The 16534-nt window shown below is 42.0% G+C and overlaps 1 protein-coding gene across 2 annotated transcripts in view; it reads right to left on the minus strand.

Annotated features, from left to right (window-relative positions):
- LOC109911671 (homeodomain-interacting protein kinase 3) overlaps positions 1-16534 on the minus strand; it is a 166737-nt gene that overhangs the window by 125776 nt on the left and 24427 nt on the right. The gene's annotated exons all lie outside the window — the stretch shown is intronic.

A 16534-nucleotide genomic window follows, 5' to 3' on the forward strand; every position in this document is an offset into this window, starting at 1 on the left:
TGGCACCCTGTCAACAAATCACAGGAATAGCAGTCATTCCCAGGAGCAGCCAATCCTTCTCCTTAGCTCCAGTTGCATATTGAGCAATGCATGGATCAGCATGAACAGAAAGGGGGAAACAAGTAAGGAGGAAATAAGTGGGCATTTCAGTCAGACTCTCCATGTCCAGCTACATTACAAAACTCCAAACAATGAAATACAGAAAAGTGTTATCCACGAAAAAAACTTTTATCAAACTGGCCTTCAGGTTATTAACAATGACTCCAACTGCTATTCCTTAAAAGAGATGACCCAGTTCCTACTTGATTCATGGAACATTTCTACCTCTTGGACTACAGTGGGAAATGATCTGCCAATTAAAGGAGAAACTTGCAAAGAAAATTTAAGATGTAAATAAGGTCAGTATTACCAGTAAGAAAAGAATAGGTTGGCACAACATCATGGGCCGAAGGGCTGTATTTTGCTGTATTGTTCTATGTTCTATGTAATCCCAAACTATGGGTCCCGACCTCCAGTGGGGTTACAAGATGATATTTTGGGGTCAGGAGCTCCTGCAATAAGGTAGCAATTGCAGATGTGGAGCTCAAACTGAATGCTAACAGTTGCAAGGCCTCTTTAAATTCTCATATCTCTTTCCAATGGTGAGTATGGCCTAATGGACAATCTTTGTGGTCTCACTGCTGCTGCATAAAAGCCTCTGATGCTGTCTGGCCTGCTGCGTTCCTCCAGCTCCACACTTTGTTACCTATGAAAAGTAATGTGTTTTTCTAAGGAAAATCCTGCAGTTTAAACACTTCATACCACACTCAACAAAACTCATCCCATGGCAGATAAAGGGCACCCACCCCACTCAACAATACTCATACCTTCCCATTCTGGGATCACAAAGTCTGAGAGAATGGAGTGGGATCACACCAAGTGAAGGTTTGGGAAGCAGTGTCACAGAGCATACAATGGCTAGTATCTTAAAAGTGTCGTGCATAATGGAACAGTATAAAACAACACATTTCAGTTACTGCCAAATCATCTGTAAGTCAGTTGTACAAATCAATGAGATATAAATTATGCTGCTTTTCCTTATCTCAAATTTCTTAATTTGACCACCATGTCATCTTCTACAGACTCTGGACCGCCAAGTACCTGTGGCTAAATAACATCTTTCATACACAATGTCCAAAGCACCTCATTAAACATCTTTTAACTATTTGCTTAGAGAAAGTGGCTACAGAAACCCATTCAATAAATAACCTGTTTAATTTGTTTCAGTAATGTAGGTTGAGGGATGCGTTGGACAACAAGGGAGAATCTCCCAGTTCTTCTGTCAAGCGATAGTATGTTCACTGTCTGTCATCTCACCAAAAATATGCCATGCCGCAGTCTTCCATTGAACTGCCAGTCTAGGTTCTGTGCTTGAACCAACAATCTTCAAACTCACAGACATATAGGCTACAACCTTAGACAAATATTCTGTGGTAACCCCTATTGCCATGGGAAAAATATTAAAACTAAGATTAACTAAAAAGAACCAATTTCACCAGCATTATCTTGATGGAAAGCTAAACAATTTTCAATAAAGTTAAAAAAGACAAAACATTCTTTAAAGGGAAATAAAAAATGCTTGCCTCTCGAGCACGGTTCTATACCCCACGTCAGTACCAAATTTCAAAACTCTCAAAACTTTTAAAATTTATGACAATATTCACGTGCAGAAATGTCCCGCAATCCAGCACATAATACAATATTCTTTAGAACATCCAATATTGATAGAAAATCATTTCTGAAGGCGGCGAGTTACAACAATTGATAAATCTTCTTCAGGCAGGTAAATGGAAAGAAATGCTCATCCTACTGGGCAATTAGATGCTGGATGTTAATGTCGTGCCTAGGGCCAATACATACAGTATAAGCTGCGTTACACAACTGAATTTCAGCAGCCGTTGATAATAGAAGAGAAATAGGGCTAGATGCCTGACAGGAAATTGTCCTGTGTTGCTTGGCACTCTACATCCCTCAATAATAAATACAGCAAGTGTCACCTGCTACCAAGAGCTCAGTGCATCACAGGGTGTGTCACAAAGGAGGAGCTCTGATCACAATATGAAGTTTGCCTCTGCATTTTTTTAACACTAATAATTTACCCACGTAGCCATTATTCTCAGACGTGCTAAGTTTTTCTAGCAATTTCTGTTTTTGTTTCTGATTTCCAGCATCTGCAGTTCATTGTTTTTTTTTGTTTTAGTGTTTAACTCTGCCACATCTCTTCCAGGTATGCCACCTTGAAGAAGTTCTGCTCCTCCCTCCAACAGGATTTCTATTCTAACCCTTTTACTTGTTTGCCGAGATTACTTTCATTGTCGCTCCTGTGCTTCACAAGGTTTTTGCCAAAACCTGCTTCCACATCAACATCACATTCCTCAGTGACTGCCTCTGGCTCAGACTCACCCCACGTGGATTATAATTCAAGTTTCAGCATTTGTGTTTTGAATCCATCCAGGATCACAGATGTCTCTGTGACATACAACGTTCCTCAGAGAGCTGCTCTCGCCGAATCCTAAGATCCACACTCAGTGCCATGCATCACCACGTGCACACTCTCAACCTCTCTATCAGTTCTGCCTCACCCTGGCTCAGAGCTGCCCTGCCCCCAGTTTTCACTGCACCCTCCAGCTCATTTGACATTCTAACAAGAAACTTCTCCTTGCAGGCATCAAGGCATGCAAGGTGCAACAACTTATAGATACCCATGCTCCTCTGGAATCTTCCTCCTCTCCCCTTCCCTCTGACTCCATCCCCTCTCTCAACCCCACCTCCTGTCATGTGTTTACTATCCCTTCTGACTGTCCACTCTCGAATGCTGAACATTTTTTACTCAGCAAAGGCCTCAGTTTTATCCCTCTGTGCCCCCACCCCATTCATGAATTTTGGGCACAACATGACATTGAACTTTTCTTCCGTTGCCTTCACCTCTGTGCCATGGACCCTTTTACCCGCTCCCAACACTCTCCCTCCACCTGGACCCCTCCCTCTGGCCTTTGACCTGCACTCGACCTGTTCATCGAGAACTGGCTTGACATTGGTCGCCTCAATTTCTCTGACCCCGCCCTTACCCATTCCAACCTATCTCTGTCTGAACTGACTGCACTCCAGGTTCTCACATCCAACCCTAACTTTGTAATCAAGCCTGATGACAAGCATAGTGCTGTGGCTGTCTGGCATACTGACCCCTACTTTGCAGAGGCTGAACACCAGCTCTCAGATACTTCCTCCTAAATCTTCCTGGACCATGACCCCACCATGGAACATCAGGCTATTCTGTCCACAAACAGTCACTATTCTTGTTTCAACTGGTGATGTCCCCCCTCCCCACCTCACTGCCTCCAAGCTTACAATCTGCTAACCCCGCAAAGCCTGCTTCTACCTTCTCCTCAAAATCCACAAACAAGACTGCCAAGGCGGACCTATTGTTTCTGCTTGCTCCTCCCCCACAGAACTTATCTCTTCCTACCTCAACATGATTTTCTTGTCTTGTCCAGTCCCTTCCCACTTACATCCGTGATTCTTCTAACGTGTTATGTCAGTTTCAGAATTTCCAGTTCGTGGGCTCTAGCCACCTTCTGTTCACCACAGACATGCAATCAGTTGTCACGTCCATTCTCCCATCAGGATAGCCTCAGGGCTCTATACTTGTAACTGGAAAGAAATGGTCTAAACCATTCGCCATCCACCACCACCCTCTTCGTCTGGCTGATCTCATCCTCACTGAACAACTTCTCAATTAACTCTTCCCACTTTTTGCATGTCAAAGGGGTGGCAATGGGTACCCACATGGGTCCTAGTTACGCCTGTCTCATTGTGGGGTATGTGGAACATTCCTTGTTCCAGTCCCATTCCGGCCCCCACCCACCACTCTCTTTCTCCAGTACACTGATGACATTATTGATGCTGCTTCCCTCTCGAAAAGTTTATCTATATGGTCTCCAATTTCCACCATGCTCTCACCTTCACCTTGTTCATTTCCAACAACTCCCTCGACATCTCTGTTTCCATTTCTGGGGTAGGCTGTTCACAAATATTCACTGCAAACCCGACTCCCACAGTTACCTCGAATATACATTCTCAAACCCTACTTCTGGTAAAGACTCTATTCTATTCTCCCAATTTCTTCATTATTTTGCATCTGTTCTACTGATGCCAACTTCGACAAGGGAGTCGCCAAAATGTTCAACTTCTTCCTCATCGACGATTCCCCACCGACATGGTTTACATGGTCATCACCACATCCGATCCACCCTCTCACATTTCAGCCCTCAACCCCTCTCTTCTTTCCCACAACAGTGATGGGTTCCCCCGGTCCTCACCTACCATCACATCAGGAATCATATCCACAGTATCATTAGCCACCATTTCCACCACCTCCAGTGGGATGCCACCACAAGACACATATTCCCCTCTTATCCCTTGTCAGCCTTCTACAGGAACCATTCCCTCCAGGATACCTTGGTCCACTCCTACTTCACTTACAACACCTCCTGACATCCCCACAGCACCTTCCCTTGCAATTTCAAAAGGTTTAACACCTGTTACATCCTCCCTCGTCACTACCCAAAGCCCCAGATACACCTTCCAGGTGAAGCAGCTATTTACCTTCACTTCATCAAACTAGTTTACTGCATTTACTGCTCATAACGTGGTCTCTTCCACACTGGAGAGATGAAATGCAGCCTGGGTGACCACTTTGCAGAACATCTAACTCTGTCCACAAAAATGATCCCAAGCTTCCTGTTGCCTACCACTTCAATACACCATGGAACTTTGCCAACACCTCTTTCTCAGGCTTCGTGCAGTGCTCCCGTAAAACTCAGAGCAAGCTGGAAGAACAGCACCTCATTTTCCGCTTGGGAACACGCTGTCTATGGGCACAATAATGTTTTCAACAATCTTAGGGCTTGAGCACCTTTTCCTGTGTCCTTACTCCAACCACATATACAGGCCTTGTCATCGCATGGACTGCTACCACAACCATTGTCAGCCACTAATAGTCCCCAAATGCAGCTATTCATTCTCCCAGGCTGACTTTAACCCATTACTTTGTCTGCCCGATTGCTTTTGTCTCTCTCTGGGCTCCATCTCTACCTCTCTTTCACTTCTCCCCCCACGCCCGCAACCAATCTTTGGCATATATTCCAACCTTTTCCTAGGTACAATCAGTTCTAAAGAAGGGTCACTAGATCCGAAACATTAACTTTCGCTTTGCAGATGCTGCCAGACCTGCTGAGTTTTTCTTGCAATTTTTGTTTCTGATTTCTAGCAGATGCAGTTTTTTGGGTTTTTTCTTGTTTAGCCATTATCCTTGTTTGTCGATAACACATGGCATTTACATAATATCTGTAACACAGCAAAAGCTTTCTTTCAAAATTTGATATTGAGCCACATTAGGGGATATTAAGATAAATGACCATAAAACCTGTGAGGTCTGTCTTAAGGAGCATTTAAAAGACAAAGCGTAGAGATTTAGGGGAAGGAATTTCTAAGCATAGAGCCCAGGCTGTTGAAGGCACAGCTGCCAATCCCACAGTCAGTAAAACTGAAGTCAGGCAAGAGTTGGAGGAATGCAGAAACTGCAGGCAGATTGTGAGGCTGCAGGAGTTTACTCAGAGAGGATCGAAATACCTCTTCTACACTGTAGTAATGGAGGAGCATTGCCATGAGTAGATTTGAAAACAGGGATAAAAATTTTAAAATTGTGGCCACATGGGAAGTTAATGTATGTTAAATAATGCAGGATTGATAGATGAACAGGACTCCATTTTCTGACACAAATTAGGATACCGGCAGCAGAATTTTGGGTGAGCTCAAATTTATTGCACAGGGTAGAAGATGGGAGGGCAATCAGGAATAGACATGTCAACAAAAAATGCAATATACTGTCATGCCATTAGCCTACACACAGCTGACTGCCAAATGAGCAGCTTGAGCAAGTCGGTTCAAATAAATTGCAAGCCTACTCAACTAAGTCTGTGCACACTTAAGCACAAAGCCTTAGTAAACATGGTTCAGCTCTTCAGTGAATACTGTCACTTATTCATAAGATCAACAGCTTTACTGTTAATGAATCCCAATAACTGCCTGACAGTATGAAATAAAACTGTGAGGTTCTAGAATAGAATAGTGAACTCATTCACAGCAGGCTTTTTTTAAAAACAACCGTCAAGGCGTTACTTGTAGGAACAAAGATGTATCAACAGGTACAAAAGGCCACAAACAACAATGAACAATGAGCTTTTAACTTTCTTCTGAGAAAGTCAACGTCCTTAAACCGTGATAAGTACAGGAAAACCAGCAAGCAAAGATAATCTCCTGCACACTGGCATACATCTCAGTCTGTGTCCATAAAGTTCAATGTGTGGGAACTGTACACATAAGATCTCATGTTTAATCATATTTAATGTAACAAAAAGTACAATTATCAGTTGGAATTTTGCTAATAGTAAAATCAAATTATTCTTAAAAATCAGATTGAACTTGCAATTTCCCCGTAATTCTTAGCAATGATTATTGGGAATTACCTACTTGGTAAGGTCTTTTTTTTAAACCTCTCTTTAAACAACAAAACAATTACCATGTGCTGTGTTCCTATTCCCTCAAACACTTGCACAGTATGGAATACGGCTCCAGTCTAATCTACCTTTTTTATACACAAGTTAAAATAAATTATGGCTATCTTTTATTCACAAGATCAGGAACAATCTTCAGTTCGAAGCCAGGACACATTAAAGACACTTCAGTTTTTTCTCAGTTGGAAAAACAGAAATAAAAGTAATAGGAGTAGGGGCAGGTAAACAAAACTTAATCATCTGATAAGATCACAGATTCAACTCCACTTTTTCTCCCTTTCAGAGTATTCTTAATTTGATTACTATCCAAAAATCTACTGCTTTGAATGTACTAACTGACAGCATCACCAACTTTGAGTCACAGCATTCCAAAGATCCACAAATGCTCCAGTGAAGAAATTTCTTATCACCTATCTCCTGAAAGGCCGACTCCTTATCCTAAGACTATGACAGGTAGTTCTAGGCCTTTCTCACAGAGAAGTAGCCTTTAAACATTTAACTGTTAAAGTCCTGGTGCGTTTCAATGAGAATCACCTCGGGCGACTGTGTGGAGTTTGCTCATTCTGCCCGTGTCTGCGTGGGTGCCCCAATTTCCACCCACAGTTCAAAAATGTGCAGATCAGGTGGATTGGCCATGCTGAATTGCCCATTGTGTTGTGAGTTGTGCAGGCTGGGTGGATTAGCCATGGGGAATGCAGGGTTATAGGGATAGGGTAGGGGAGCGTGTCTGGATGGGATAATCTTTGGAAGGTCAGTGTGGACTTGATGGGCCAAATGGCCTGCTTCCACACTGTAGTGATTCTACAATTTATCTAAACTCTAGAGAATATAGGCCCAATATTTATTGGATTGGGGTAACTTCAGCATTTCCATGAGGTAAAGTAGCTGAGAATTGATGATAATTTTAAAAAATAAAAGGAGTGACATGATGTCACAGTGCTTTACAAATCATGCCATATCAAGAAGATGAACATTAAATCAGTTTCCATAACACTGGCTTCAAAACCCAACCATACCTGCAGCATATTCCATTTAAACACAAATGTTCAACAAAGTTCTTGCAACTGGTCTCATTTATAAAAAAGGAGTAACAACAGCACAACAGAGGTGATCAGATTAATGTGTTGCTAGTGGACAACACGTTCTCCAACCAGTCTCCATATCGATAGACAACACAATCAATATATACCAAATACTTTCCATGACATTTCTAAAATAATCGGATGAACAGCTCAAACTCTTTAATTAAAAAAAGTACTTGAGCTTTTCAATAAAAACACGAGTTCCTCCTTCTGGTCACTGTTGCTCTTTATAAAAGCAGAAGTTCTGCTTAAAATTTTTAATTAGATTCATCAAGAATGAATTATTTAAAAATGACCAAAAGATAGTGCTAAATGATAATCTAAGAGAGCGAAAAGTACATACGGCAACCTTACCCTGTTTTTAGATGTTGTGCCTGCCATTTGTTGTTCAGTTACCTTGAACGAAAACACGCTAAGCTCTAGGTAACGGGCTTGAGAGGAAGCTACCCAGGCATTGTTACAACACTTCCTGTTCAACTATGACTGCCCAAACTTCATTGTTTATGATGAATCTTTACATTGCACAGCACAGCCCTGGAAATTCCAGGCCTGCCCTTCCAAACTCAGGCACATGAGAGCTGCAGCCATGCTCTTTAACACAAAGAGTTTCACAAATGCCCTCCTTCATACATCAAGGTGCCTCTGTGTTGCAGCAGCCATATAGGAAGGATGGGTAGTGCTTACACTATCAGACAATTAAACACACCTCAGGGTAGGGATCAAACAGGCTCCAACAAATGTCATATCCAAGACACACAGCCAACACATATTGGAAGCAGATAGGTATGATGTGACCAATTCTGAAATGTGAGAGATGCATCTTTGTCCAAGTGGGGCTGCAGAAGTATTGTAGGAAAAGAAACTCAGACCAGCACACTCCGTACAATTCCCATAATGGAACTCAGCTATATCTGAACAACTTCTGCAATAGTTGCCAAACACACTCTAATTTTGTGCGACATGTACTGCATCTACTTTCTGTCATTGTGAGGAAGTATTTTAATCAAGTAATAGCAAATGTTTCATGAATAACAATGAAAGCCAATAATTAACTTTCTGCTCAAGTATGACAGTGGATGAATTAGTTTATTCTCTCTGTTGCCCACTCCACACTCTAGAATAGAGTTAAGTCTGTGGGTGACAGTTGACAGGCTTGACAGGCTTGACAATTTAGCCTCATATCATTCCATAATCAAGAGAAGCCAACCTCCCAGGCTCATGTCAATGCAAAAGTGAGAAGACGTAAGAGAGAGAAGGAAAACCTCTCTTAAATTTTTTCTTTAAACCTCTACCCCCCACTTTCCGTAGCTGCTCATATCCTGTACCATGGCATCACTCATTCATCATCACAGTTCTCACTTGTAATTATTCTACATTCTTATGATACTGAAGTTTCTCAAGGTACCAAACAAGATTTGACACCAAATCACATAACAAGATATTAGGACATGTTACCAAAACACTGGCTGAAGAGATCAGCACAAAGGAACATTCTAAAGGAGAGAGAGGTTAAGAAGCTTAGCAATTGTATTACAAGGCTTAGCAATAAAATAGCTGAAAGCACTTCCACCAATCATGGTGCAGTTAAATTAGCAGATGCTGAAGTGGTCAGAATTGAAGGAATCCTGGAGGACAATACCTCCTCAAATTCAACAAAAATTGTGGTTATCCCTTCTTAGGTTAACTTGTGAACCAATGTGCATTTGCAAAGTATTTTTTACAACAGAGGAAGTACAAGAAAGGTGCTGAGTTCCACTTGGGCTCCACTGAAAGGTCATCAACATCCATTTATCTATGAGAAATCACCAGTTGACTGCACATGACAAAATTTAAAGTAGAATGGAATACAAGTGAGTCTAACATAGTCTTTATTTGAGACTTGCTGTATTTCGTCTATTAGTTGCAGTGGATGCAAGAGAATTATATTGATAAGTACTCTTTATGACCCAGGAATCAATGTGTAAGCAGCCTAGTAATGCTTTAATTTTCTGTCGTCATTTACTGTACCTTTCATGATGTACTTTCAGGAACATTTCAATGCTGGCAAGTCTCTACTTCATTAAGCAACTCAAACAATAGCTGGTCCAGTGAGTAATAAAACCAGCATTTTGTACCATAATAACTCTTGAGTGAATGTTGGCTACAGGATGTAGCATTCAAGCTCCAAAACAGGTACAGCAGTGCTTCCAGAATCTTCCCTGATGTGACCCAAAGCTAATACTTATGACCCCAAAGTGAAAATTGAGTGAAGAAGGATGAACGAAAGCCATACAGCAAAAAAAAAACAAATGTTTAAATGGGCTTCATAGCTGACAAAACACAGTTCAAGCACCATGGCCATCAATGCTACCTCTCAGATAGCAACATCAAAGCTGTACCCCATGATCCCATGGTCATAACCCACTGTTTCAGAACCCTGAATTAAACAGCCTTGAGACAACTAAAAAATGCTGGAAACAAATTCCAAAGGAATTTTCAAAAGACAACTGGACATATACATGAAGGGACCTCATTAGCAGGATTATAAGGAAATGGCTCATGTGTAGAGCTTATCGTTTGGCTTATAGTATCTATGCAAGCTCTTTGAAAGCCAAATAGCTCCTTCCACTAATAAAAATTCAACAATATGTTAGTCTCAAACAATTCAGAAAATGTGAAAACCTAAGGTACTTTAATTTGATCACTGACCAAAAATTAAATAGCACATTTTTAAAGGTTGACTTATTAATGGTGCCTTTTTAATATTTCTCAGTTAGGGAACAGAACATCTTCCAATTCAGGCACGAAGATTCAGCAGAAAAAGTCAAGTACCTTCTAGTTTGTGCCCAAATTATTCTATAAGCTACCAAAAAAAAGTCACTGTTTCCTTGTTTTTACCACTCACCAAAGTACTGTTTCTGATGTCTTAAAGAAGGCACAAATTTAGACAGAGGTTTACACAGTCTGTCACTGACTAAACTATTCAAAACATCAGTGAAGAATTCCATTTCAATATCTGAAAGTTAAACAAGACAGCAGGCAAATATTTTATCACAATAGAAATGCCAAATTGCATTTTTATGTAGTACTTTTCATGCAGTAAAGCACCGAGGTCTTTCACAGGTGCGTCATCATCCAAATGAAAGCCTGTCAGCAAGCCAAATGGATTAGATATTAGTGTAACTGACTAAATGATTACTCAGTTCCACTACAATGTACAGCATTTAACTCAATTTCTATCTTTTGTAAGTGGTCCTTCTGGTTTCCTGGGAAGAACAGACCAACTCTGAAAGAGAAAGGAACACAGCAGTCCCAAATAAGATTTCTGTTCCTCTTCCTTCTTCAAAAACATCTTTAGTCATCACATGAGATTGTGTCATTCATAAGTTACTGGGCAATCCCTATTTCTGAGAATATATTATTTCCCTTGAATCTATCCCTTTTCCTGGTTATGATCTCTAGTGATCCATTTTGTTTTGGTTTCCAGTTCTGGGCCTTTATTCTGCCCTTGTGAATTCAATTTTCTGCTTTAGGAAAACAAGCACATGGGGAAAAAATGTTTCTCAAATGTCAGGCCTGCCTGTCAATTTTTAAAGAACTAAGTTTATAGAAAAATGTCCTTCAGTCATCCAATTCTCACCAGAAAGGGAGTTTTGGAAATTCTGTCAACCAAAGTGAATGACAAGAATACAGAACGACAGTCAGAGTGGCAGAGAAAAAATTAGTTAACAGTTTCTATGTCCTATATGCAATGGGCTTTAAAGAAATTAATCAATCCAGACCTTGAATTGAGAAAGAGAGGCCAGACAGAAGATGCCTGTGCGAATAGGTGCTGCATCACCAGTTTGGTAGGGCAAAACTGACAGTACTTCATCTCTAACTTTTCACAACTTGTTTCAAAGCGTAAGACAACGTAACTTTTCTGAAGAAGGGTCCCCATTTCTGAAGAAGGGTCCCAACCCGAAACTTCAGCTTTCCTGCTCCTCTGATGCTGTCTGGCCTGCTGTGTTCCTCCAGCTCCACACTGTGTTATGTCGGATTCCAGCATCGGCAGTTCTTACTATCTCAGACAAGGTAACTTACTACTTTGCCTGTTAATTTTTTTGTGCGGTGAAGAAAGATTTCCAAAGGTAGAAGAAATCCTTTTTAAAAAACAGTTGCACTTTAACAGTGCAGAGAGAGAGAGAGAAACTTAAACTTTTCTAGCTTCATTCACAACCACAGAATATCCTGAGGTACTTGACAGTTAATGAGACATACTGTTGGAATGTAGTAGGAAATGCACTATCAAGCTCCCACAATGAATAGTGTTTTAATGGTAGTGGTTGAGGGATAAATATTGACCAGGACATAAGGGAGAATTCCTCTGCTCTCCATTGCAATAATGCTGTGGACTAGACAGCAGATGGTATACTCCATGTAATGGCTAAAATTTTACATTAATGTGGTGGCCTTACACCCCAACTGGAAAATCGGGGAGACACCTGCCTCCGCGTGGCTGGAAATTTCCAACCTGAATTTTTAGTAATTGGATCATTAATTAGTTCAAGACAAGACTACTGCCAACCCCATCTGGAAAGAAGTCCAGCCTCTAAGAACTCCCACCCATGGTTCCAGTAGTGCCACGGGAAGCAGTGGTCACTACAGGGACAGCAAGTAGTCCCAATAATGACCATCACTGGAGTTCAAAAACAAGGTGAATAGGAAGTTTCTTACTAGGGCCTGTCAACCTGGCCTCAGCAAGCAGAGTGGGGTGTTGCAGGGTAGATAGTAAAGTTGGAGATGGCAACACAGAATGCCCAAACAAGAAGGACACCCCCTTACAGCCCACAACTTGGCTACCAGTGTTTATCCACCAAAAGGCCAACGCATGAGCTGCCTGGAAAAGGCCCAAAGGGTAGCTTGACTGTGCAAAACCAAACATCCCTGGCATTTCTTCAGAAATCAGTACTTCCCTTTAGATATTTGACCAATTAACCCAGCAGTTGTATTAGCATTGATGAGGTTAAGAAAGAGGGTGAGAAAAAGTAATGCTGAGTGCTATCCAGAGAGATGAGGCTCAGTGAGCTGTAGCTGTAGACAAACAAGCAGGATCTAAAGAGGAGAAACCGGGTCTCAACACTGTAAAGCAGTGTATCAAGGGAGTAGAAAAGGCACTGAAGCCACCTGCATAGAATCACAGAGTCATGCAGCACGGAAACAGATCCTTTGGTGTAACATGACCATGCTGATGAGTGAACAGCCATGCCAGATACATCTTCATATGACAAGCAATGCCTTAATTTCATCTGTCACCTTCTGTGGGCAGAAATGCAGCTGGGCAGCTTGGGAGGGAATGTTATACTTTGGCTCTGAAGATCACAGCTGCACTGAACCTCTTGGCCAGTGTCTCTTTTCAAACCTTAAGTATGGACATGTATAGCATTTCCCAACCTGCAGTGCACAAAGCGTTTGTGAACTCACCCACACCCTTTACAGTAAAGCAATATAGTTTGTCCAATTCATCGTGAATCCAGGCAGCCAAGATGCCTCAGTCATTAAAATTTTTAACCACTATTGAGTTCCCTCAGGTACAAAGCACAATTGACTGGATGCATAAGACACTCAGAAATCCCAGTCAAATCAATGATTGGGAAAGGATTTCATTCCTCAATGTCCAGCTTGTTTGTGACCCCAGGCAACAATTCCTGTAGGCGTGCACACACTATCCAATCTAGGAACCTGTCATGACGTTTACATTCTGCACAACTCCCTGGTTCTTTGAATGTTTGGTCCGCTGCATAAAGTCCAAAGATGGGTACAAAGGATGCCCTCAGAAGGTGTTACTAATGACACTGGTGTAAAACCTTCAGACTGATGCTGCCCATGCATCAAAAAATCCTTCTGAAGATACACTTCCATTAATTGGACTACTCAGGAGGAGCTCTTCAGTAGTTCACAGACAGGTTCTCCACAAAGCCATAATTTGTTGCATGCAGCATAACAAAGTTCTTCATTGGGGTGAGAACTGAGAAGAGGGGACATGGACCAGTCACTTGTCTCCTCAGACAAATAAGGGAGGGAAGCCTGATGGAGATGCTCAGGGAGCTAATGCTGATAAGGATGCTAAAGAAGCCAGGTCGGCAGTGAGATGAGGTAGACAGGTCCGAAAGAACCTAGAAGTCATTAAGTTTTAATGTGAATGACTTTTCATTAACATTTGTGGACATTAACAATGACAAGGCATTTATGGTGTAGAGATATTTCTGCCACCAAAGGGCAGAACTTGATTTCTATGCTTAAAATGCTAAATTTGCCATTCATTGCAAGTTAACTTGCTCATTTTGAACCAATAACCACCTGATCAGTTTCCTGGCCAGTCTATCAGTACAGAATTGTGTAGGATTACATGGGGGTTGTGCTTATATAACTCAAACCTCGGTTTGCAAGGGGTATTCATCTATTTCAGATATACAGAGGGGCCAAAATATGCTGACTGACCCCTGAAACCCAAATATCTAGCTTCATGCTTTACAAAGATTACATGCCTCTCACGCAGCAACAGAGAATGACAGTCTCAGTGTTCTCTGACCTGCCCCATATGATGTACATGTGAACATGTACAACGATCACACCTCATGGCAGTCAGCAAAGAAAATATAGTCAGAAGCCTTAGAAGATTGAAACAGACCACAGGACTGTCATGCAAAAGCAATATTTGTGTCAAGTGTCAGGTTGCGCAGAAAGCCCATGCAGCCAGATTGACTCCAATGTTCTCTAATAGAGTCACAGAGCTGTACTGCATGGAAACAGACCATTCGGTCCAATTTGTCCATACCGACAAGATTTCCTAAATAAATCTGGTCCTATTTGCCAACATTTGGCCCATATCCCTCTAAAACATTCCAATTCATATACCTATCAAGAGCCTGTTAAATGCTGTAATTGTAAACACCTCCACCACTTCCCCTGGCAGCTCATTCCATACACGCATCACCATCCTGTGAAAATGTTGCCACTTAGGTGCCTTTTAAATCTTCCCCTCTCAGCTTAAACCTATGCCTCCCATTTTGGACTCCTCCCACCCCCAGGGGAAAAGACCATGACTATTCACCCTATCCATGCACGTCATGATTTTATAAACCTCTGCAAGGTCACCCCTCAGCCTCCAACACTCCAGGAAAATAGTCCCAGCCCATTCAGCCCCTCCCTATAGCTCACACCCTCCTTGTCAACATCCTTGTAAATCTTTTATGAACCCTTTCAAGTCTCACAATATCCTTCCTATAGCATGGAAACCAGAATTGCATACAGTATTCCAAAAGTGGCCTAACCAATGTCCTGTACAGCCGCAACATGACCTCCCAACTCCTATACTCAATACACTGACCAATAAAGGTAAGTATACCAAATGCCTTCTTCACTATCTTGTCTACCTGGGGCTCCCTCTCAAGGAACTATGAACCTGCACTCCAAGGTCTCTTTGTTCAGCAACACTCCCCAGGGCTTTATCATTAAATGTATAAATCCTGCTCTGATTTGCCTTTCCAAAATGCAGCACCTCACATTTATCTAAATTAAACTCCATCTGCCACTCCTCTGCCCATCTGATCAAGGTACTGTTGATCTTCTGTTTCGCTACTGTTGCTTCTTGGTGACACTTTGGCAGCTGAAGCGGAACTTGAGGAAGCTTGCTGGCTGTTTTGTCGGCTTGCCTCTGATGACTTTTGTGGGTACAACCTACAGTGCTCTAGCCTGCTGGAGTCTTCTGTACACGTGCATGTGTAACCTCTCGGACTGATGGAGGCATTTGGATCCCTGGCAGAGAGGAACTGGTGCAGCAGGGCACCTCTGGAGTATCCCAAATGTCAAAACCAAGCCAGCTTGTATCTCCTTGTTGACAATGTGCAATGGCACCTCCCTCGCCTATTGAAAGGGCTGGGCATCTAGGTGAGGGTCAAATATGTCCACATATCCAGCAGATAATTATTGATCTCCATCCTTCACTGAGAAAGCCACCCGTTCCATGAAGTTATCCATATACTCACACGCCAGAGGCATGACAGCAGACAGATCTAGGGCAGAATATCTGCCTTTCTCTTTAGTCTTTGCATGATCTCTGGAACTTCTGCAAGACACTGTCCTGCTTTCCTTTGTATTTCTGTCAATACATTAATGGCCAAATCCAGGTGATCATCACAATAAAAGCAAACTATTGTGAATACTTGAAATAGGAAATAAAAGAAAAATATGCTGAAGAAACAGAACAGGTCTGGTAGCATCTGTGGAAAAAGAAATAGAGTTAACATTCCAAATCCAGTGACTCCGTTTCACAACTGAGGCTCCTCATCTGTACTGGGTTCAGCAGGGGCCAGTTCTCCAGCAGTCCTCCGAGGGTCAGGGAACCCAGCCATTCCTTGCTCCAGGAACGTGGTCATGAGCCTACTCTAAATGGATGACCAACCCAATGATTGTCTGTATGCTTGTGGAATGGGGATGAAGGCGTTGACTGCATCCTCTGAGGGTTCCTCCTTAGAGGTATAGATCAACGGGCTGGTACTGATGAGCTTGGGAGCTGGTGTTCTTCTTCTGTTTTTTATATCCTGGCTTGGGAATTGGGTATGGAGGCTGCACAGTTAGATGCAAAACTTTGTTAGTTCATGAGCCACCTGCCTTACTCAAGGTTTCAGCAAAGCATTATTGTTTAATATACAGGTGAAAGTAGCAGACTGAAGAACTTCCCTCTAGATGGTCGTCAAAGTTCAATCTCCCCTTCAGCACATGTTCCTCTTGCTCTTGTGCCAGCTCAAAGAGGGTTAAGAACTTTATGTCAGGCATTTATCCATGCCATCTGGGCAATGTCATATTTATTGTAAAATT

Source organism: Rhincodon typus, chromosome 17 (assembly GCF_021869965.1).
Source record: "Rhincodon typus isolate 14 chromosome 17, sRhiTyp1.1, whole genome shotgun sequence".
NCBI lineage: Eukaryota > Metazoa > Chordata > Chondrichthyes > Orectolobiformes > Rhincodontidae > Rhincodon > Rhincodon typus.